Here is a 22,915-nt window from a genome sequence, read left to right on the forward strand (position 1 = left end):
TTTGCTGCTTTGCCCCCAATCTCTAAAGTTTTTTTTATCCCTGCTGCTTCCAATTGTGCACCCTGTAGATCTGTATTATCTGCGTCCTTCATCTTGCGATTCAGAGAAGAAATGGCGGAAGTCATGTGTGATGTGTAATGGTTATCTTATTAACACTGCGGAATAATATGGTGTGGTATAAAAAAGCGCGTCAACATATAGCATGCTTTAAAATAACGCATAATATATTACATGCTATAAAATACAGCTCATGGCTCACCAACAAATAACGAAAAACATATTGCTTCTTCGGATCTTTATGGTGTACTTTTTGTTTCTAAATTACACTGGTTACATAACAAATAATTGAACAATTTAAAATGTTATTCATGAATCAACAATTTTTTTTTTTTAGTTGAATTATTGGTATGTAGGCAGCCATCTCCATGCATTGTGCCAGAGTCTGAGCTTTCATAAGAAGCCAGTGCTACACATTAGAACTGTTTTTAGATAATCTATTGTTTCTCCTACTCCCATGTAACTGAAGGAGTTGCATTCCGCAATTGGATTTCTGACTATTGAGGGATATTCTGATATGTAATGGGAGCTGCTATCTTGCTACCTTCCCATTGTTCTGCTTATTGGCGACTGGGGGGGGGGGGAGGAGGTGGGTGGATATCACTCCAACTTGCAGCTCAGCAGAAAAGTGTAACTGAAGTTTATCAGAGCACAGGCGCTGTGGCATTCTGGGAAAAGAAGAATGTCTAGCCCCATGTGAAATTTAAAAATGAAATATAAAAAATCTGTTTCAAAACGGATTTCAATGAAGGATTCTGCTCAAGAAAATTCTAGAAAGTTCTATATACTGATGCATTTAAAAAAAAAAAGTTGTCCCATGACAGTATTGCTTTAGGTCCTGTTGCAGACAGATGATCTTCTCTGTGTGTCCTCATCTATCCCTGACTTACTCTGAGAAGATAATCTGTCTGCAACAGGAATGGAGACCACCTCACCCAAGGAAACCTAATGTAAAAGTGATGCAATTTTAACGTATTGAAATTGCTGGAGGCTGGAGTGCATCCTGGGGAAGGAATAATAATTTTTTTGGACTGCCCAGACTATATATATATATATATATATATATATATATATATATATATATATATATATGAAATGCAGATTCACTGGCACTCACGTATACAGTATATAGATTGCCTGGGTGCAGCCTTGAAAACGGGAACAGACATCGGTGAAGAAGAGGCCGCTCTCACAGGACTTATGAATAGCAAAAAAGTATTTTATTTTTACAACTGGTAAACTGACGTTTCGGCTGAACCTCAGCCTTTCTCAAAGTTGCCAAACACAGTGATTACAAACCATAAATACCCCCAGTGGCGGGAAAAAACACGAACAAAACATGTAAGAGTGACGTCACACAAACCCGTATATCAAATGAAAAGGCAATCTCATACAATGAATAGCAAAAAATGAAATAAATAAAAAAGTAACTAAATAAACAATAAACACTAACAAAGCACCACTCTTAATAACAAACTAATACTAGGGACTAAAGTAGAAGTAAAATCATAGACAGCAAAAAGAAAAAAGAAAAAAGAAACGGAAGAAAAGAGTATACCGTTAAGAGTATAAGTAAAGCCCACACTATAAGAAAGTGTATTAGGAAGGGAAACTTAGTTACAGTAACGTGATCACAAGAAATTTCGGCTGCTCCGAGGAAGCCATGTATAGTACCCGAAATTTGGGGCGAATTGGCCGCTTTCTAGTGAGGTAAAGGGAGGCTACCCGGCTAATAACTGGCTGGTATATACTGAAAAGGGGAGTCGGTTACTTACTCTGTCGCTATGTCTCCATGGGCAACAGATCACGGCAAAACTGTTTGTGACAGCTGTCATGAAAACTGGACGGGTAGGCACTGTTAGTCAAGATAAGGATAGCAGTAGCGATCAATCCAAAGCTCAGTCAAGCGAGTTGTGAGGGCACGCAATCTAGCGGTCAACATGGGGGAGCGCCCCCTATGTGTAGTATCTATCATCTCACATGAAGTCACGGGAGTTGTAGTTCTGCCCGTACTAGCCTGGGGGATCTACGTTGTCAGACAATATATGCCTGGCGCCGAAAGATCCATTAGGCCAGTACCCAAGCATAGAGTTTGTTATTTGATCCGCTAGAAAATTCAGGGTCTTTCCCCAATTGGTATATCCCTCTCGCAGGGACCGTTGTAATTAAGTGGTGAAGGGTAGAGACTGGTCAGCCCACGTGGTGTTCGTACCCCCTAGAGGAGGACATATACCAACAGGGCATCCCTATTATATCTCTCCCATATGCCCAGTCATACATGAAGAAGAAGAAATATTTGTGAGTAGAGTAAATCCATAAGAGAAAGCGTGCTGTATATAGAGCCTCTCACCCATTTCATTAGGATAACTTTTGCAACAAAAAATATCTAAGTATCAAATTTGAACTTGTATAAAAAAGTAATTACAAAATTGGTTACAAAGAAAGTTACAAAAAAGGGTACAAAAAATCTTGTGATCTCAGTTGTTACTGTATCAGTGTGGCTGGATTCGAATTCCGTGTCTCTGCATTGAGTGCCATGTGCTAGGCAGGGACAGTATCGGACACTGTTACTAAGACCTTTGTTAGATGAACTAGTATCACGTTCAACTTAACGAATTCGGTAATCATTCGTTAAGTTGAACGTGATACTAGTTCATCTAACAAAGGTCTTAGTAACAGTGTCCGATACTGTCCCTGCCTAGCACATGGCACTCAATGCAGAGACACGGAATTTGAATCCAGCCACACTGATACAGTAACAACTGAGATCACAAGATTTTTTGTACCCTTTTTTGTAACTTTCTTTGTAACCAATTTTGTAATTACTTTTTTTATACAAGTTCAAATTTGATACTTAGATATTTTTTGTTGCAAAAGCTATCCTAATGAAATGGGTGAGAGGCTCTATATACAGCACGCTTTCTCTTATGGATTTACTCTACTCACAAATATTTCTTCTTCTTCATGTATGACTGGGCATATGGGAGAGATATAATAGGGATGCCCTGTTGGTATATGTCCTCCTCTAGGGGGTACGAACACCACGTGGGCTGACCAGTCTCTACCCTTCACCACTTAATTACAACGGTCCCTGCGAGAGGGATATACCAATTGGGGAAAGACCCTGAATTTTCTAGCGGATCAAATAACAAACTCTATGCTTGGGTACTGGCCTAATGGATCTTTCGGCGCCAGGCATATATTGTCTGACAACGTAGATCCCCCAGGCTAGTACGGGCAGAACTACAACTCCCGTGACTTCATGTGAGATGATAGATACTACACATAGGGGGCGCTCCCCCATGTTGACCGCTAGATTGCGTGCCCTCACAACTCGCTTGACTGAGCTTTGGATTGATCGCTACTGCTATCCTTATCTTGACTAACAGTGCCTACCCGTCCGGTTTTCATGACAGCTGTCACAAACAGTTTTGCCGTGATCTGTTGCCCATGGAGACATAGCGACAGAGTAAGTAACCGACTCCCCTTTTCAGTATATACTAGCCAGTTATTAGCCGGGTAGCCTCCCTTTACCTCACTAGAAAGCGGCCAATTCGCCCCAAATTTCGGGTACTATACATGGCTTCCTCGGAGCAGCCGAAATTTCTTGTGATCACGTTACTGTAACTAAGTTTCCCTTCCTAATACACTTTCTTATAGTGTGGGCTTTACTTATACTCTTAACGGTATACTCTTTTCTTCCGTTTCTTTTTTCTTTTTGCTGTCTATGATTTTACTTCTACTTTAGTCCCTAGTATTAGTTTGTTATTAAGAGTGGTGCTTTGTTAGTGTTTATTGTTTATTTAGTTACTTTTTTATTTATTTCATTTTTTGCTATTCATTGTATGAGATTGCCTTTTCATTTGATATACGGGTTTGTGTGACGTCACTCTTACATGTTTTGTTCATGTTTTTTCCCGCCACTGGGGGTATTTATGGTTTGTAATCACTGTGTTTGGCAACTTTGAGAAAGGCTGAGGTTCAGCCGAAACGTCAGTTTACCAGTTGTAAAAATAAAATACTTTTTTGCTATTCATAAGTCCTGTGAGAGCGGCCTCTTCTTCACCGATATATATATATATATGTGTATATATATATATATATGTATATATATATATATATATATATATATATATATATATATAGTAACCCAACCACTGTATTACCATGGCATTCCATGCAGAACTTGTAATTGCCTGGAAAATAACAATAAATAAAACATGATATTTCGTGTATCATGTGAGTGTATGATTAAGCCAAAACATAAGAAATTACTTTAACAAATATTAAAACCAACCATTTACAATAATAAGGGGCCAATGTATCAAAATTCAGGTTTGTTTTTTCATGATTTGAGAAAAACGCAGTAAATAAATGCAAATGCAACTATACTCGAATATTCTTAAGAATCATGAATAGTCGTTATTTATTAAAGAAAAAATCCTTTAAAAGTCGCTAGGAAAAAAACTTGGCAAGTAAAAGCTGACGAGGTTCAATAGAACTCAATGGGGCTGATTCACAAAATGTTGAAATAGTGGGAGTTATTTTTAGCATGCTCTAAAAATAGTATCACTACTTTTTTATAATTAACGATCGATTAATCAAAAGTTCACTTGTCTGACTTGAGAAGCAATGTTATTTTCATTATTTTTCAGTGAGCCATGGGCATTATTTTTTAGCATGCAATATTTTATTTGTTATTTTGAAGCATGCAATATGATTACGCATTATCTATAGCACGTGATGTTATCATGTGCTATTACCCAGGTAACCATTACACGTCACAGATCACATAACTTCCACCATTTCCGCTCTGAATCGCAAAATGGAGGATGCAGATAATGCAGGTTTATAGTCTGCACAAACACCACCACAAGACCCCCCCTCACCTTGCTACTCAAAGATCGGAGAGGAGAGACAGTACTGATTCAGGTGACAGTCGCGGTATTAAAAATATAAAAATGAAACGTCAGCAAAGTAGGCATGGCATGATTGGGCATGATAGAGGTGACAATAGTATGAGGCATTTTGCTAAATGTTTTGCAAATCCAGAATTGTCTAACAGTGACATTGAGGAAGAGAGGTCTCATTTCTCATAACAGCCTAGAAGATTTCTCAGATATTGAACTTACAAAGATTTTCTTCCTGAGGAAAAAAATGAAATAGAAAGTAAAGAAAAAAACAAAATGAAGAAAAAAGATCAACAGAACAGAGTGAGAAATCTGAAATTGACAGTTTGAAAAATATTAGTGCTATTCTATGACAGATTAATTGGAAGATATTCAACAAAAACTGCTACTGCCCTAAAAAGTAAAATAGTGGAAAGAAATAGCTGACCATGTGAATAGTATACGTGTGTGTCCAAAATATAAAAAGGGTCTCTGATGAATCTAAATGTAGGTACAAATCACGAGCAAATGTTTTCATTTATATTAATATTTGCTAATCTGCTTCTCCTTGTGTAAATATTATTTTATTCTTTCCTGCTTTCTTTACCTTCATCTTTTACTTACGACGTACAACTTTATTTGTACTACTTATGTACCCAAGGCTGTACAGTAGAATAATTATTATAAAAATAAAGACAACAAACGGGGTCATTACAGTAATATAAAAAAAAAGTATGATAAGGGCCTGTACTCCTTGATGGAGGAGAATTCTGGAAGCAGTGTTTAATACAGAATGTAAGGGAGAGAGATGGGAGTTGGGGAGGCCAGTTAATAGCAGGTTGCAGTAGTTTAGTCAGGTTAGTATGAGAGCATGCGAAAAAGTGACAGGATGTTATGGGATAGCTAATTCTAGGCAACCCAATAAAAGCATTATATATTTCTTTAAGGTCTGGAACTGAAGGTGGTCCTTTTAAAAAAAAGTTTTCACTGCTTATGAAGAAATGCTGATGCCTCTTCTTTATGAAGACTGCGTGACTGGTGTCCCTGGTGTTTATGATTCAGACAAAGGTAGGTACAACCACATTAACATGCCTGTCTTTTCATTGGCAGAGAAGCTCATTATTAATGTAATAATAATTAATTTTAACAGAATCAGCATTAACATCTATCACAAGCAAAGCCAAACAATCATCACATTCTATCATTCCAGGTATTTTTTATTTTTTTTTATAAAAGTTTTGAGGAGACATGTGGGTTGTGTAAATATTCTGCAATGGCATGTGAGTAAATTGTGTCTGTGTATAATGCAGGTGCTTAAATGACAGAAGTGCAGTGTATTGGTAATATGATAGGTGAGATATTGTACATGTGTATCATGTTATCTGTAGTCTGTTAATCTCGTAGTTGTGCAGTAGTCTTGTTGTTGTGTAGCCATCTTGTAATATAACAGAATAACAGCATTCTCAATCAACTTGTATGTTTTGTCATGTCAACATGGTCCTCAAAAAAAATATATCACTTTTTAGATAAAGCTCCAAGAGGTGACTCAGTAAGTCAGCAAGACCACTCTTCAGTGAACCTACATGATCTCTTGAAATGGAAGACAGAAGGTTTATTGTTGATGATACTGCAACACAGTGTCCTGAAAATATAACAGATTATGCTGAATTTTCAGATTTTGTGAATGAGGATGGTAATGATAATAATGCTAACCCCACAAAATGCCCACAACATTTACATCATAATCGTAAGGTGACATCCACAAGTAGTAATCTTAGAGCAAAAACAGTTTAAGAAGAAAAAAAATTGTTTCCATATGTTTTGTTGTTCATCTTGATTTGTGTATTGCCACAACATATTACAACAAATTCAGGGATGAAAAGCCTCTTACATGGCCTCTCTGTTAAAGATGCATCAGCAAGACGTAAAGGTCAAAAAACAGCATATTACTTTGTTGGAAAAAAAATGTGATTTTAGACAACACAAGTAATTGTCAACAGGACCTGCACAAACAGTTGCTAAGTGTTATAGATAGAAGTTTAGTGTTGGCAACATGCTGTTGTGGGAAAGATAGACTAGACAACTTTGTAAAAACTTTGTAAAAAGAAAATATATTGTTGATATGCTGAGGGGCAGATTTATTTAAAGTGTTTGATTAGAGCTCACCACTGTAAATTTCCACCAATATCTATTCATTCCTTTGAAATTTGTAGAGGTGTTATTATCAATGGGTGAATGTAGAGTTCATCATTTGATAAACACACTTCTATAAATGAATGGAAATTGGTTTTACTATTTTATGCTCTAATTTAACTATTTGATAAGTCTTCCACAAACAGTACACAAGTGAGTAATTGTTATCCTATTTTTTTTTATATTTTTCAAGGACAGATTTGGTACTTGCCAATAATGTTACAAAACAGTAACATCAGTCCTATGCGATTGTAGTGCATAGTCAATCACCAGTTACCTTTTTACTATTTCACATATAGGGCAAAAACCCATGGAAGGGTTAAGTTGCCCACGATAGATCTTTGCTATAGTGTGCTCTGAAAAGGCTTGCTGGTGGAAAGCCCTTCACATTATTTCTTTTTCTGAAGTTGCCTGCAGAAAGAAACTTCATGTGATCTTTTCAGATACAACTGTTTTCAAGTTAGCAGTTTGAGTTACTTCAGTATTAGCAGCAATAAGTAGTTATTTAATAAACTTTGAATACATAGATTCTGTTGCATATTGCCAGTCTTACACATAATACAGCTGATGTTAATAAGCTACAAACAAATTGAACATTGTATTGAAGTTGTGCAACTGTTTTCACTGCAATAAAAAGAGGATTGTGTGAAATATTGTTTTGTGCTTCTTTTTTATTATAGTAAGAAGTGGTTAGATGTATAAAGGTACCTACACTCAAAGTAATTGTTTATGATTTCTCTCCGTACTTGATTGCCTCTGTTATCTGCACTTTGTACAGGATGTGAGGGATGAATTGAATCATCTATATCATCAGTCACAAAGCCAGGCAGTCCATGATGGTTGGCTATAGTGTGCAGGACAGCACATGCAGTAACAAGTTGGGCCACTTTAATAGGGCTGTACATTAGTATTCCTCCTGACTTATGGAGACATCTGAGGTGGCTCTTTAGAACACCAAAAGTTCTCTCTGTTACAGACCATGCTTCACGTGTGCTTCATTAAAAGCAGATTCACCCCTTGTGTGCGGCCTAGTTATTGGTCATTAGCCACTGATAACATGGGTAGCCAGTATTTCCTAAAATAAAATAAGGAAATAAGCTCCTGAAATATAATCAAAACAGGGCCTTCTTGCAATGTCACAGTGTGAGACTGGTAGCTGCCACTACATGTAGCTGCTTTCAGTTTTCCCACTGTAAAAACAGGGCCTGCTTGCCATGTCAAACCATGCTTATGGCGTGCAGGTCCTGGTTTCACAGTGGGAGGCTGGAAGCAGATTTTTACTATTTGCCCCCTTCCTGATTTCTTATTCTTTTGCATGTTTGTCACACTTGTTTCTGCTCATCAAAAACCGTTAACTATTAGTCAAAGATAACATAATTGAACACAAAATGCAGTTTTTAAATGAAGGTTTACTTTATTAAGGGAGAAAAAAACTCCAAATCTACATGGCCCTGTGTGAAAAAGTGATTGCCCCCCTTGTTAAAAAATAACTTAACTGTGGTTTATCACACCTGAGTTCAATTTCTGTAGTAACCCCCAGGCCTGATTACTGCCACACCTGTTTCAATCAAGAAATCACTTAAATAGGAGCTACCTGACACAGAGAAGTAGACCAAAAGCACCTCAAAAGCTAGACATCATGCCAAGATCCAAAGAAATTGAGGAACAAATGAGAACAAAAGTAATTGAGATCTATCAGTCTGGTAAAGGTTATAAAGCCATTTCTAAAGCTTTGGGACTCCAGCGAACAACAGTGAGAGCCATTATCCACAAATGGCAAAAACATGGAACAGTGGTGAACCTTCCCAGGAGTGGCCGGCCGACCAAAATTACCCCAAGAGCCCAGAGACAACTCATCCGAGAGGCCACAAAAGACCCCAGGACAACATCTAAAGAACTGCAGGCCTCACTTGCCTCAATTAAGGTCAGTGTTCACGACTCCACCATAAGAAAGAGACTGGGCAAAAACGGCCTGCATGGCAGATTTCCAAGGCACAAACCACTTTTAAGCAAAAAGAACATTATGGCTCGTCTCAATTTTGCTAAAAAACATCTCAATGATTGCCAAGACTTTTGGGAAAATACCTTGTGGACCGACGAGACAAAAGTTGAACTTTTTGGAAGGTGCGTGTCCCGTTACATCTGGCGTAAAAGTAACACAGCATTTCAGAAAAAGAACATCATACCAACAGTAAAATATGGTGGTGGTAGTGTGATGGTCTGGGGTTGTTTTGCTGCTTCAGGACCTGGAAGGCTTGCTGTGATAGATGGAACCATGAATTCTACTGTCGACCAAAAAATCCTGAAGGAGAATGTCCGGCCATCTGTTCGTCAACTCAAGCTGAAGCGATCTTGGGTGCTGCAGCAGGACAATGACCCAAAACACACCAGCAAATCCACCTCTGAATGGCTGAAGAAAAACAAAATGAAGACTTTGGAGTGGCCTAGTCAAAGTCCTGACCTGAATCCTATTGAGATGTTGTGGCATGACCTTAAAAAGGCGGTTCATGCTAGAAAACCCTCAAATAAAGCTGAATTACAACAATTCTGCAAAGATGAGTGGGCCAAAATTCCTCCAGAGCTCTGTAAAAGACACGTTGCAAGTTATCGCAAACGCTTGATTGCAGTTATTGCTGCTAAGGGTGGCCCAACCAGTTATTAGGTTCAGGGGGCAATTACTTTTTCACACAGGGCCATGTAGGTTTTGATTTTTTTTCTCCCTAAATAATAATAACCCTCATTTAAAAACTGCATTTTGTGTTTACTTGTGTTATCTTTGACTAATAGTTAAATGTGTTTGATGATCAGAAACATTTTGTGTGACAAACATGCAAAAGAATAAGAAATCAGGAAGGGGGCAAATAGTTTTTCACACCACTGTATACACGTTAATGGCTGAAAATAAGGCTCCAGTTCCTCATAACGGCCATTAATTGCGGCACTACTTAATCGCTAGAGCCTCACTATTTCCTCCTCTGATAAATCTTGCATATACGATATGACTAATAACACAGTCAAAATGACTTGTTCTGATGAATCTTTCTTTGATTAAACATAATTTTTTTTTGCATAAAGCTATGCGTTAAGTAATAACCTTTTTGTGAATCAACCTCAATAAGAAATGTCTCTATTTATTTATTAAAACTTGCGCAGGAATATTCTGTAGTTCTCTTTTCCTAAATAAGCTAGCTTTCTAGAAGTCACAAGTTTTATTGCAGTTATTTTTTTTCACCGCTGAGTTTTTTTTTTTTCACAAACTTTTTGATAAATTTGCTTTTAAGGGTACAGTACTGTAAGAGAATTAAGGGAACACTTCAATAGAAATTAACCCTTATTTTACACTTTTGCAAAAGTAATATCTAATTTAACCATTTAACTGCCAGCCAATTTGGTCAAGGCAGAACTGTTACTGCCAAACCGTTTTTGAATATTTTGTGCTCTTTCACTTTAGGGGCCTTTCCTAGAATTTTTGTGTGTTTCCTCGTCTGTGACAAGATATAGACTTCTAAAGGTCTAAAAAATGAAGAAAAACCTTTATTTTCTGTAATATTAACACATACAGTGGTGTGAAAAACTATTTGCCCCCTTCCTGATTTCTTATTCTTTTGCATGTTTGTCACACTTAAATGTTTCTGATCATCAAAAACCGTTAACTATTAGTCAAAGATAACATAATTGAACACAAAATGCAGTTTTTAAATGAAGGTTTATGTTATTAAGGGAGAAAAAAAACTCCAAATCTACATGGCCCTGTGTGAAAAAGTGATTGCCCCCCTTGTTAAAAAATAACTTAACTGTGGTTTATCAATTTCAATTTTCAATTTCAATATCAATTTCTGTAGTCACCCCCAGGCCTGATTACTGCCACACCTGTTTCAATCAAGAAAGCACTTAAATAGGAGCTACCTGACACAGAGAAGTAGACCAAAAGCACCTCAAAAGCTAGACATCATGCCAAGATCCAAAGAAATTCAGGAACAAATGAGAACAAAAGTAATTGAGATCTATCAGTCTGGTAAAGGTTATAAAGCCATTTCTAAAGCTTTGGGACTCCAGCGAACCTCAGTGAGAGCCATTATCCACAAATGGCAAAAACATGGAACAGTGGTGAACCTTCCCAGGAGTGGCCGGCCGACCAAAATTACCCCAAGAGCGCAGAGACAACTCATCCGAAAGGCCACAAAAGACCCCAGGACAACATCTAAAGAACTGCAGGCCTCACTTGCCTCAATTAAGGTCAGTGTTCACGACTCCACCATAAGAAAGAGACTGGGCAAAAACGGCCTGCATGGCAGATTTCCAAGGCGCAAACCACTTTTAAGCAAAAAGAACATTAAGGCTCGTCTCAATTTTGCTAAAAAACATCTCAATGATTGCCAAGACTTTTGAGAAAATACCTTGTGGACCGACGAGACAAAAGTTGAACCTTTTGGAAGGTGCGTGTCCCGTTACATCTGGCGTAAAAGTAACACAGCATTTCAGAAAAAGAACATCATACCAACAGTAAAATATGGTGGTGGTAGTGTGATGGTCTGGGGTTGTTTTGCTGCTTCAGGACCTGGAAGGCTTGCTGTGATAGATGGAACCATGAATTCTACTGTCTACCAAAAAATCCTGAAGGAGAATGTCCGGCCATCTGTTCGTCAACTCAAGCTGAAGCGATCTTGGGTGCTGCAGCAGGACAATGACCCAAAACACACCAGCAAATCCACCTCTGAATGGCTGAAGAAAAACAAAATGAAGACTTTGGAGTGGCCTAGTCAAAGTCCTGACCTGAATCCTATTGAGATGTTGTGGCATGACCTTAAAAAGGCGGTTCATGCTAGAAAACCCTCAAATAAAGCTGAATTACAACAATTCTGCAAAGATGAGTGGGCCAAAATTCCTCCAGAGCGCTGTAAAAGACTCTTTGCAAGTTATCGCAAACGCTTGATTGCAGTTATTGCTGCTAAGGGTGGCCCAACCAGTTATTAGGTTCAGGGGGCAATTACTTTTTCACACAGGGCCATGTAGGTTTGGATTTTTTTTCTCCCTAAATAATAAAAACCCTCATTTAAAAACTGCATTTTGTGTTTACTTGTGTTATCTTTGACTAATAGTTAAATGTGTTTGATGATCAGAAACATTTTGTGTGAAAAACATGCAAAAGAATAAGAAATCAGGAAGGGGGCAAATAGTTTTTCACACCACTGTATATCAGAAACATAATTTATTTTATGCATGGAAATACAACCAATTTGGAAAGTCTAGTGTCTCCTGAACGCACCGATACCAAATATGCATAGTTTTATGGATATTTCTCACTTTTATGGGTCAAAACTCCCAGCAGGACACTACCAAATTTCAAAACCACTGTTCCAGAAAATGGTATACTTCAGATTTCAAGGCCAAATATTCCACTTATAGTAGGTTTACCCTATAAAACGATACATTTTTGGAAAGAACATATTCTGAGGAATCCAGAGTAGGTAAAACTGTCTTTTCAGTCTATAGCATTTTGTCTCCCACAAATCATTAGCTACCAAGATAATACACCCTGTTCTGGAGTCCGCTGAACAGTTTGATACCGAGTGTGTATAGGTTTACCTATGTGGCATGTAGGGAACCCAAAATAAATATATCCCCATATGATCTATTATTTTTGTCATTTCAGCTACTGCAAAATGAACAAATTTTATCATGTTCAAAATCATTTTATGTGGGGTAAAGCTACAAAAAAGTAAGTTCACCCCAGGAAGCCATATATTTTTGGAAAGTACACATTCAGACAAATCCAAAACAGGCAAAGGCCTCTTTCCAAACCAAACAGCAAAGCTATGCTAAAAAAACACAAAGAACAACAATGCAAGCATAAAACAGCAATAAAATCACAAAAATGAAATACAATTAGGTAAATCATCAAACTAAAATAAATTATTTGACAGCATGGGTTACTGGTCAGCTCTAAAAAGTGTATGAATGTGTGTATATGTGTACGTGAGTATAAATATGTGCAAAAGTGTGCAAAAAAACAAACATAAAAGCGAATTAACCCTTTTACTGCCAGCCGTTTTGGTCAAAACGGAACTTGTATTGCCAAACATTTTTGAACATTTTGCACTGTTTCACTTTAGGGGCCTTTCCTCCTTTTCTTTTAGTTTACACAGGAAAAAATGGTAGAATTTTTGTGTAATTCCAATTCTATAACAAGATATAGGCTTCTAAATGTCTAAAAATGAAAAAAAAAACAATTTTCCATAATATAAGCACACATATTAGAAACAAAAATTATTTTATGCACGTAAATACAGCTGATTTGGAAAGTCCCATGTCTCCTGAACGCGCCAATATCAAATATATATAGTCCAGAAAGCTGCATACTTTAGATTTCAAGGCCAAAAATTCCACTAACAGAAGGTTTATCCCAGAAAATTGTACATTTTTGGAAAGAACAGATTCTGGGGAATCCAGAATAGGCACAACTGTCTGTCTACTCCAAACTATCAAGTCGCAATGCTTTCCTAAAATTATTGGTTTTTATCAAAATTTGTGAAATTTTTAAAAAATCACTTCAAAGCTTCCAGTCTATAGTATCTTATCTCCTACAAGTCATAAAGTAACCAAATAAAACACCCTAAATATGAATGCCAGGGATCCACTGAACAGTTTGTTGCCCAATATGTATAAGTTTATCTAAGTACCATATGTACTCGAGTATAAGCCGATCCGAATATAAGCCGAGGTACCTAATTTTACCTAAGAAAACTAGAAAAACTTATTGACTCGAGTATAAGCCTAGGGTGGGAAATGCAGCCGCTACTGCTAAGTTTTAATAATCAAATTATTTAATAAAAGGACACTCACAAGTGCTTACATGACTACCATATTAATAAATGTAGCTGGTACAGCATGCAATCTCCCCCCAAAAATAAACTTTTTTAAGTTATTCACCTGACACAAGTGACATAACTAAGCGTTATAAGAACATGATGCAAGCAAGTATGGCTGATGTGACAATGGGCAACTGAGGGGTCAGCTAGCAGATATATCCTAGTGGGATCTTCCACTATTGACAGTGATAATGTTGCTGCTACACCGTGCTGCTTGGACTTTGTGGGCTAAGCTAAGGTCAGCGTTATACACAAGCAAATTCATACAGCATTTAACCATTCAAATTCAATTTAGGACATTGAAATCTATATTATGTATTAAGTAACGCTATGTACCGTATAGGAGCACTGCTGGATAACTTGTCCTACCGGCACATCCGTCTCCCAACCATGCGCGCCACGCACACTACCCCCCCCCCCCGGCGTGTTTGAGGTATTGCATAACTCATCCTTTCTTGTGCCTCTCTAATAATATGCATGATTTTGGTCATGCGTGATTTTCATATATTCAACATCCACAATTCATAACTAGAAAGGAAAGTTTGTGAACAAACTTTGTTGGTTTGAAAAACGTGAAGTCGCTGAATGAAATCTGATCTGTTGTTGGCACCATCCACTTTCTCTAACCTTGGACCACAGTTATATAATAAAAAAAAACACTCTGCAAAGTTTGGGGATACTGGTTTTTATAGCAATTTAAATTTCCCCACTGAAAGTTAACGAGTGACATCTGATTAGCAGTTGGTGGCTCTGCCCACTTTTTAAAACCTAAAAATGCAGTCTCCTATTGACCCTGGCGTTAATACTGTGAGAATGGCAGCAGGTTGAATTTCAACCAAACAAATTTAGTAGATGAAATCTGATTGGCTGTTGGTTGCTCTACCCACTTTTTCAAACCTAAAAATTAAGTTCCCTGTGAAGAATCTGGGTACCCTGTGAGAATGGCAGCAGATTGAATTTCCCCATTGAAAGTCAATAGGTGAAATTGGATTGGCTGTTAGTGGCACCGCCCACTTTTTCTAACTCTGAACTACAGTTACCTGGTGACTAGCTCTGCAAAGTTTGGAGACTTCAGTATTAATATTTAAACAACGGCAGCAGTTTTAATTTAAACATATAATTCCTATAGGTGAAATCTGATTGGCTGTTGTTGGCCCTGCCCACTTTTCTAAACTTGGTTCTAAACGTAGTCGCCCAGTGACAAACTGTGCAAAGTTTGGGAACCCTGACATTAAACATGGGAGAATGGCAGCAGTTAAAATTTCTCCACTGAAAACAATAAAAGAAAAGTGATTGGCTTTTGGCGGCCCGCTAAGTTTTCTAACCTTGAGTACGTAGTCACCCAGTGACTGACTGTGCAAAGTTTGTGAAACCTGGCATTAAACCAATAACATTCAATAGGTGAAATCTGGCTATAGGTGGCTCCGCCCAATTTTAAAAGCTAAAACTGCAGTCCCCTAGTGGCCAACTGTCAAAATTTTGGGAAAGTCTGTGTTAATACTGTGAGAATGGCAGCAGGTTGAATTTCCCCATTGAAAGTCGATAGATAAAATTTGATTGGCTGTTGGTGGCTCCACCCACTTTTTTCTAACCTTGTTACCTAGTGCCTAACTCTGCAAAGTTTGGGAAGCCTGGTGTTATTACTGTGAGAATGGCAGCAGGTGCTACAAAATGATGGGGGGCGGGATCGCTTAGAAAAGCACAAGCAACCTGCTCCGCTATAGTGCGAAGAAGTCTAGAGATTTTGGGTATTGTACCCCTAAAACTGTAGAAAATGGGGGCGCAAAGAAAAAGCGGAAGAATCCACTGAAGTCGAAGAACGGTATGTTGGATTTTTCAGTCTAACATAATAATAATGTGTGCATAAACACTTCCTTATTTGCACTATAGACGTTTCAGCTATTACCTCCTGTTTTAGATAATAAACGTGTATTATTCCATAACAATCTTAATTAACACATTTACTAAAATTTGTTTTTTCTGGTTGTATAAACTCGACATGGTATAAATTTGAATTAAACTCGATCATTGCTGTATTTTTAAAGTGTTACGATAATGCTTGAATCGCTCGAATGAAAATTTCGAGTTTACATTTGAAAATCCCAAATTTTTCGAGTTGAAAGTATTGTTAAAACTCTAAAAATTTGCATTTAAATAGACATTCATTTTCATAAATCCTCTTTATTTTTTCCAACTAGAAATCGCTCCAGCAGCCATTTTAGAAGCATTGGCACTCTTGTAATACAATAATGTGTTTAAGTTTCACTTTAAAATGAGTGAAACTGAAAACAATGAGGGGATTAAGTTCCCCTTAAACTGGGTGAAACTAAAAACAATGAGGGGATTAAGTTGCCCTTGAACTAGTTGAAACTGAAAACAATGAGGGTATTAATTTGCCCTTGAAGGACAGGCTGTCATTGACTATTCTATTCCTCTACAATTCTAAGCCTCCATAGGACTCAAGTGTTATGTGTGTTTTCTATGTGTAAGAATAAAGTATGGCTTAATTAACAAATAATTACAACCATCAGAGATGTTACTACCTTTTAAGAACATAATTTCATATACTTCTTGTTAGTACTTTTATAAGACCTGTATAAGAAAAGTCATCTTAAACTGTACTTAAGTGTAGAAAGATACAGAGATACTGTATATGACACACTATATAACAACTGACCCACTTTTAAAATCACATTTGATTGGATCACATTCATTTCTTAAAATACACTTTTGTTTGTACTGACTACTTTTGTAATACAGTCCATCAAATTCTGGCATGCAAAGCAAAAATACCTTTGACAGACAGTTTACAAGTGTAAAGTGCCACCGATCGTAGATTCTACGGTCTGCAGTACTTCCGGGTTTGTAAGTGGAGGAGAGGCTTTTAAAGTATTTTAAATCAGGTTTTTTTCTCCTGAAAAAAATGTTTCGATGCCATTGCGGATAGCGCAATCATTACCGCACTGAACAGTTCCTTTTGTATGTTATTTCAGTGCTTTTATTAAATTTTCTGTGATTTTAGTGCATTTGTAGTCATTTTATTGCCTTTTAATCAATTTTATTGCATTTTCAGTTCTGCATAGGTGTTGTTCGATTGATTTTGTCCATATAACTAATTTGCCTAAGCCAAAATACTCAAACTGCGATTCTTACTGCAGAGTACACTGGGCGAAGAAAAAAACCCATTGATTTTATTTTTTTTTTTTTAGGATTTTAGCGATTTTATTGCATTGTTCTTTGTTACTTGTCTTTTCCCATGGAAATTTTGTCTGCCTCCGTACACCACATAGTTTGATAAATCTGTGCATATTGGGCATCAAACAGTTCAGTAGTAGTGACGTTCATATTTAGAATGTTTTATGTTGATATGTTACCCCAAATAGGGTAAATGTTTACTTTCAGAAAATATATGGTTTTGTAGGGTCTCTGTACTTTTAGGGGGTCTTATGGCACATAATACACATACCGGGAGCTTATTTTGCAGCATTCAGAGCGTCACACGTAAAAATTTATATGCACTATTTTCATTTTGGTGCCTCTGTGCGCCACATAGTTAGTTAAATTTATGCATATTGGGCATCAAACATGGGCATCATATTTAGAATGTTTTATGAAATACGTTATGAAATGTAGGGTATATCATGGAATAAAATGCAAGCTTTGTGACAATTTTCAGAAATTACATCAAAATTGCTACATTTAGCTTAGATTTGCTGTTTGGTGCTTTGCCTTACAAAGACATATTTACTCATTGTACATTCGGCAGAATATGTATTTTCTGCAAATATGATGTTTTCTGGGGTCAACTTACTTATTTCCACCTTTAACCACATTTAATTCTACTACAAAAAAATATGCGGCCTGATTTACATCTAATATGTATGTACTAACTTCCTTTTGGGGTCTCTAAATGCCAGATACTTTGGTCATCTTATGAACAATGGGCATCAAACTGTTCAGTGCACCCTTGGCTTTCATATTTATAATGTTTTTTCTTGGTTCTCAATGTTATGTGGGAGATAATGTGCTTGAAAGTGGAAGGTTTGATAAGATTTTCAAGTATTTCATCAAAACCACCAATTTTGAGAAAACATAGTCCGTAGTTTGGGGTAGAAAGACATGGGTGCCCATTTTGAATTCACCAGGATATGTACTTCCCAAAAATATATGGTATATTGTTTTAGCCCACAAAAATGCAGTAAATGTGTTGAACTTTCAGTAGCTAAAGATATCTCTGGGGCAATTGGTATGTACTAACTATCTTTTGGGGTCTATGAATGCTAGATACGTGGGGGATCCTATGCACAATGGGCATCAAACTGTTCAGTGGACCCTTGGCTTTCATATTTAGGATAATTTTTCTTGGTTCAAAAATGTTATGTGGGAGATATGATCCTGAAGCTCTAAGGCAATTTTGTAGAATTTTCATAATTTTTTATAGAAACTGCAAAATTCAGAAAAGCATTGCTAATTGGTACTTAGGAGTTGAAAGACATGTTTACCCATTTCGGATTTGGCAGAATGTGTACTCTTCAAAAATATATTGTATCCTGGGGTATAGCTTGCATGTATATTTTGGCAAAATGCATATTGTTCTTGCCCGAAAGGGCCAACTGAAAATTGCCCTGCTAGTTTTCTACAACAGAATAGGGGGTATTGTGCTATTGAGACAAAATAAATGTGGAGGTAGATTTGTCAAATTTACTGCCTTATTTACAAACCTTACAAATATGCATAGATTAATCATAATTATTAAAAATCACACTCAAAATATTCACAGACAAGAACAATGCCAAATGCACTAAAATCATGTAAAACTAATGAAGTAAAATAAAATTTGTTTGCACAAGGAGGTCAGCGCTCGCTCACTCGAAACACTAGGCATTATGAGCAATAAACAAATTTAGAGCAAAAAAAAAGGAAAATAAAAATGTATGTAAACATAAATGTATTCTGAGTGTTTCTGAGTTTATTTGCAGTAAAAAGTGTAAAAATTGCAAAAATAATAAAATTTCATAAAAAGAGAAAAAAGTATGTGTGTAATAGTGCAAATAATCTTAAGGTGGCAGATCTCAATGGAAGTGTACTTGGGACCACTTCTAGGTAGCAGGAGGGCAGCAGAAAGTGAAGTGTGCAGCAAAAAGCTAAGGCGAATGTGGGGGGAGCAGCAGGCACATCTCTCCTTTGTCATCATAATGGCTTGTTGCTGCCTATTGGGATTATTGGTTCCAGGAGCCCAAATTTAGAGGGGGCTAATTGTTTTAACCCTTTAAGTGGCACATAATGTTAATTGTACAATCTGCAGCACTTCTTTCCAGGCACTGTGTTGTAAAGCTTCTCCTTTATTCCCCACTTATTTGGGTAACAAGCAGCGTCAGGGAACAAGTAGCCCCTGGAATGTAATTACCCAAGGGGCCACAGACAATAGCAGACACATGTAAACCACGTGCCTGCCTTATTTACAAACCTCTATGATCACTGTGAATTTGTTTTTCAGACAGTTTTTAGATTTTGTCTTTTAGATGATTTTTTTGGCTCTTACTAACCTTTTCAGTCTGCCTGCAGGATTTTGCATATTATTTACTAGACATTTCAATTTAGTGGGCATTTCCTGTGAGGAGTTTTAGATTACCTAGGAAAACTATACATAATTTTTTCAGGACAATTTAGACTTTCTAAATTTTTCTAAATTGTTGTGTAATTTTACTTCTGTAACAAGAAATAAGGTTCTAAATACCAAAAAAAAAAATTGCTGTTTTGCATAATATAGGGATATATATCATATACATGTTTTATTTTATGTGTGAAAAAACAACGGATATAGAAATCTGAATGTTACTCATATGGAGATTTCTGTTTGAGTCAAAAATACAGTACACCACCAAAATTTCAATGCACCATTAAAGAAATCTACATACTTTAAATTCAAAGGCCTAAAAATCCTCTGACAGTAGGTTTACCTCAGGAAACAATATATTTTTGGAAAGTTCACATAAGGAATTCGAAGTGGGTAAATATGGTTCAATATGAGCTACTGGCACAACTCATAAATTGAATCCCAGATATAGGGAAGGTGCTTTAACCCCAAAAGGAAGAATTGAAAAGTCAAAGATATGTCAGGAGAGTAAAAATAGAGCACACAATCCAAATATAAGTATTTGGATTAAGTGTGCTCTATTTCTACCTTTTTTGACTAGGGATGGGCGAAATGATTTGCGTGGCGAGAGACAGTAGAGTTCGATGTGCACCGCGTAATTTGATGCGGACATCGATTTCTATGTTGCGCGCATCAAAGGAATGATGCATGCGTTCAAAAAAACTATGCATGCTTCACAAGCCGACAAATCATTTCGCCCATCCTTATTTCTGACAACTTTGACTTTTCAAAATGGGCAAATATGACATTCTATTCGATACGCCAAACTATAATTCTTTCCTAAAATTATCAGTTTTATTATTGTAATTCTGAGATTTTTGAAAAATCAACTCAAAGCTTCCAGTTTACAGCATAGTTTATGGCATTAGGTACCAAGATCAAGCATCCAGTATGAATGATGTGGATCTACTGAACAGCTTGATACCAACTGTGCATAGGTTTTACAAGTACTGTATGTGGCCTATAGGGGCCTCAAAATGAAATCTCTCATATGCCGATATGTCATTTTAGCAACTGCAAAACTTATACATTTACTGCATTTTATGTATGTTAAAGCCACCATGCATAAGTTCATCACAGTAAGTCATATATTTTGAAGAGAACACATTCTCCCGAATTCAAAATGGGTTGCTAAATTTCAAACTGCAAAGCTTTTCTGAAATAAGCAATTTTGATAAAAGTTTTGAAAATAGCCTCAAAGCCTCTACTTTTCAGTATCTTTTTCCTATACAGGCATTGGACCCCTTATCCGGAAACCCATTATCCAGAAAGTTCCGAATTACGGAAAGGCCATTTCTCATAGACTCCATTTTAATCAAATAAATCACATAATTTCCTTTTTCTCTGTAATAATAAAACAGTACCTTGTATTTGATCCCAGCTAAAGTATAATTAATCCTTATTGGAGCAAAAACAATCCTATTGGGCTTAATTACTGTAAATAATGTTTTTAGCAGACTTTAGGTAGGAGACCCGAATTACGGAAAGACCCCTTATCCGGAAAACCCCAGGTCCCGAGTATTCTGGATAATGGGTCCCATACCTGTATATCTTTAGGTAGTAGGAAAACATCCTAAATATGAATGCTAGGGGTCTTCAGAACAGTTCAATGCCCAGTAGCATTTGTGTCTGGTATGTAGAAACCCCAATTATTCTGTATACAGATTCTTATGTGTTCATTCAGCTAGTGCAAAACCAGTACAGGCTTAATTTTATGTAAGATAAAGCTAAAAAAAAATCTGTTTACCTCATAAAGCCATATATTTTTGGAAAGTATATTCTCCTTAATCCAGTGGGTAAATGAGTCTTTCTACTCCAAACTACCAAACCGCAAAGCTTTCCTAAATTAATATTTTTTATGACATTCTGAAAATTGCCTCAGTGCTTATTATATTATGCCGTGATATGCCCCATATATGTACTATCATAAAACTCTTTAAATTGGCCAACAGTTTGATTTATAATATGCCTAGATATACCAAACTATGTGGCATATAGAGGCCCCAAAATGATTATTAAATATCACACAAAAATTTTCTACTGGCAAATATAAGTAATCACGAACAATGCAGAATGCACTAGAATTGAGTTAAACCAATGAAGCAATAAAAATACAACAAAATCACTTCATCATAATATAGCTGAAATAAAATAAAATGGTTTACATGGTGTGGTCAGTACTCAGACACTAGAAACACTAGGCATTCTGGACAATAAAATAATTTATAGAGAAAAAGGAAAAGAAAAGTGATATGTGCAAATGTAGTTGTGCTAAGAAGGCGAATGTGGGGAACAGCAGGCAGGTCTCTCTTTGTCATCATGTGTCTGCTGCTCCCTATTGGAATTACTAGATCCCTGGAGCCCAAAGCCAGACCTATGTGCACATTGCCTAAGGGGTTCTAAAATGCCACAGAACGTAACTTCTATAATCTGCAGCACTAGTATGTGTGGCAGTTGGTTGTAAAGCTGCTTCTTTATTCCCTACTCATTCCCCAGCCCCTAGGCAACAAGCTGCAGCTGGGAACAAGTAGCCCCTGCAGTGCAATTTCCCAAGAGCCACTCACCTGCCTCACAAAAATTATGGTGACCTTCCTCTTGCTCTTGAGTCTCATCTGCCTCTTCCTCTGGATTTTAAGTCAGCTTGCCTCAAGTTAGTGTCCCAAGCACAAATGCATATTTTTTTACACTTATACAAACTTACATTTACACTTCAAAATCATAAATTTTTGGTGCATCAGGGGTGGTTGCACATACATAGTTCTCACACATACTCGCACAGACATTGCGCGATTTTGCAAATGTACGCACACATAAGAAACCGCATGGGCTCATAAGCATTCAAAAGATCTACAAGGGTCAAAAAGATTCAAAATAAAAAAGATGCCCTACGTGGTTTGTGTTTTCTAGGCACTTTGGCATGGACCCAGAGACAAAGTTCTCTATAAACCCAAATGCCTTCTTGCTACACCAATCTCTAAGCCACCAGGATTACCCCCTTATTATTTTAACATTGTCGTTGGTACCAATATACAGTATACGATGATCGCCAGATCTTCTCTAGCCCTTCCCAGATTACACTATTGACCTCCATAATAGAATTGCTAATAATAGATGCTACAACAGTCTTTCTTCTTAACTCTCCTGAAAAGCCTAGAACCTAAAACTGTTTTCTGTAGGCAACCAGTGTTGATAACACTCAATTTTCACAAATTATGCCTCATTTTGTCCTCTCACAAATGGTAATGTTGCAA

The 22,915-nt window shown here is 36.9% G+C and overlaps 1 protein-coding gene and 1 long non-coding RNA gene across 5 annotated transcripts in view; both read left to right on the top strand.

The window, feature by feature from the left end:
• pgap1 (post-GPI attachment to proteins 1) overlaps nucleotides 1-22,915 on the top strand; it is a 308,887-nt gene that overhangs the window by 57,759 nt on the left and 228,213 nt on the right. The window lies entirely within an intron of this gene.
• LOC108648892 lies at nucleotides 4,199-7,117 on the top strand. Its single transcript, XR_001925362.2, has 3 exons — nucleotides 4,199-6,014; nucleotides 6,097-6,156; nucleotides 6,473-7,117. It is a non-coding gene; the product is annotated as an uncharacterized LOC108648892 (long non-coding RNA).

This window comes from Xenopus tropicalis, chromosome 9 (genome assembly GCF_000004195.4).
Source record: "Xenopus tropicalis strain Nigerian chromosome 9, UCB_Xtro_10.0, whole genome shotgun sequence".
In the NCBI taxonomy this organism is placed as follows: Eukaryota; Metazoa; Chordata; class Amphibia; order Anura; family Pipidae; genus Xenopus; species Xenopus tropicalis.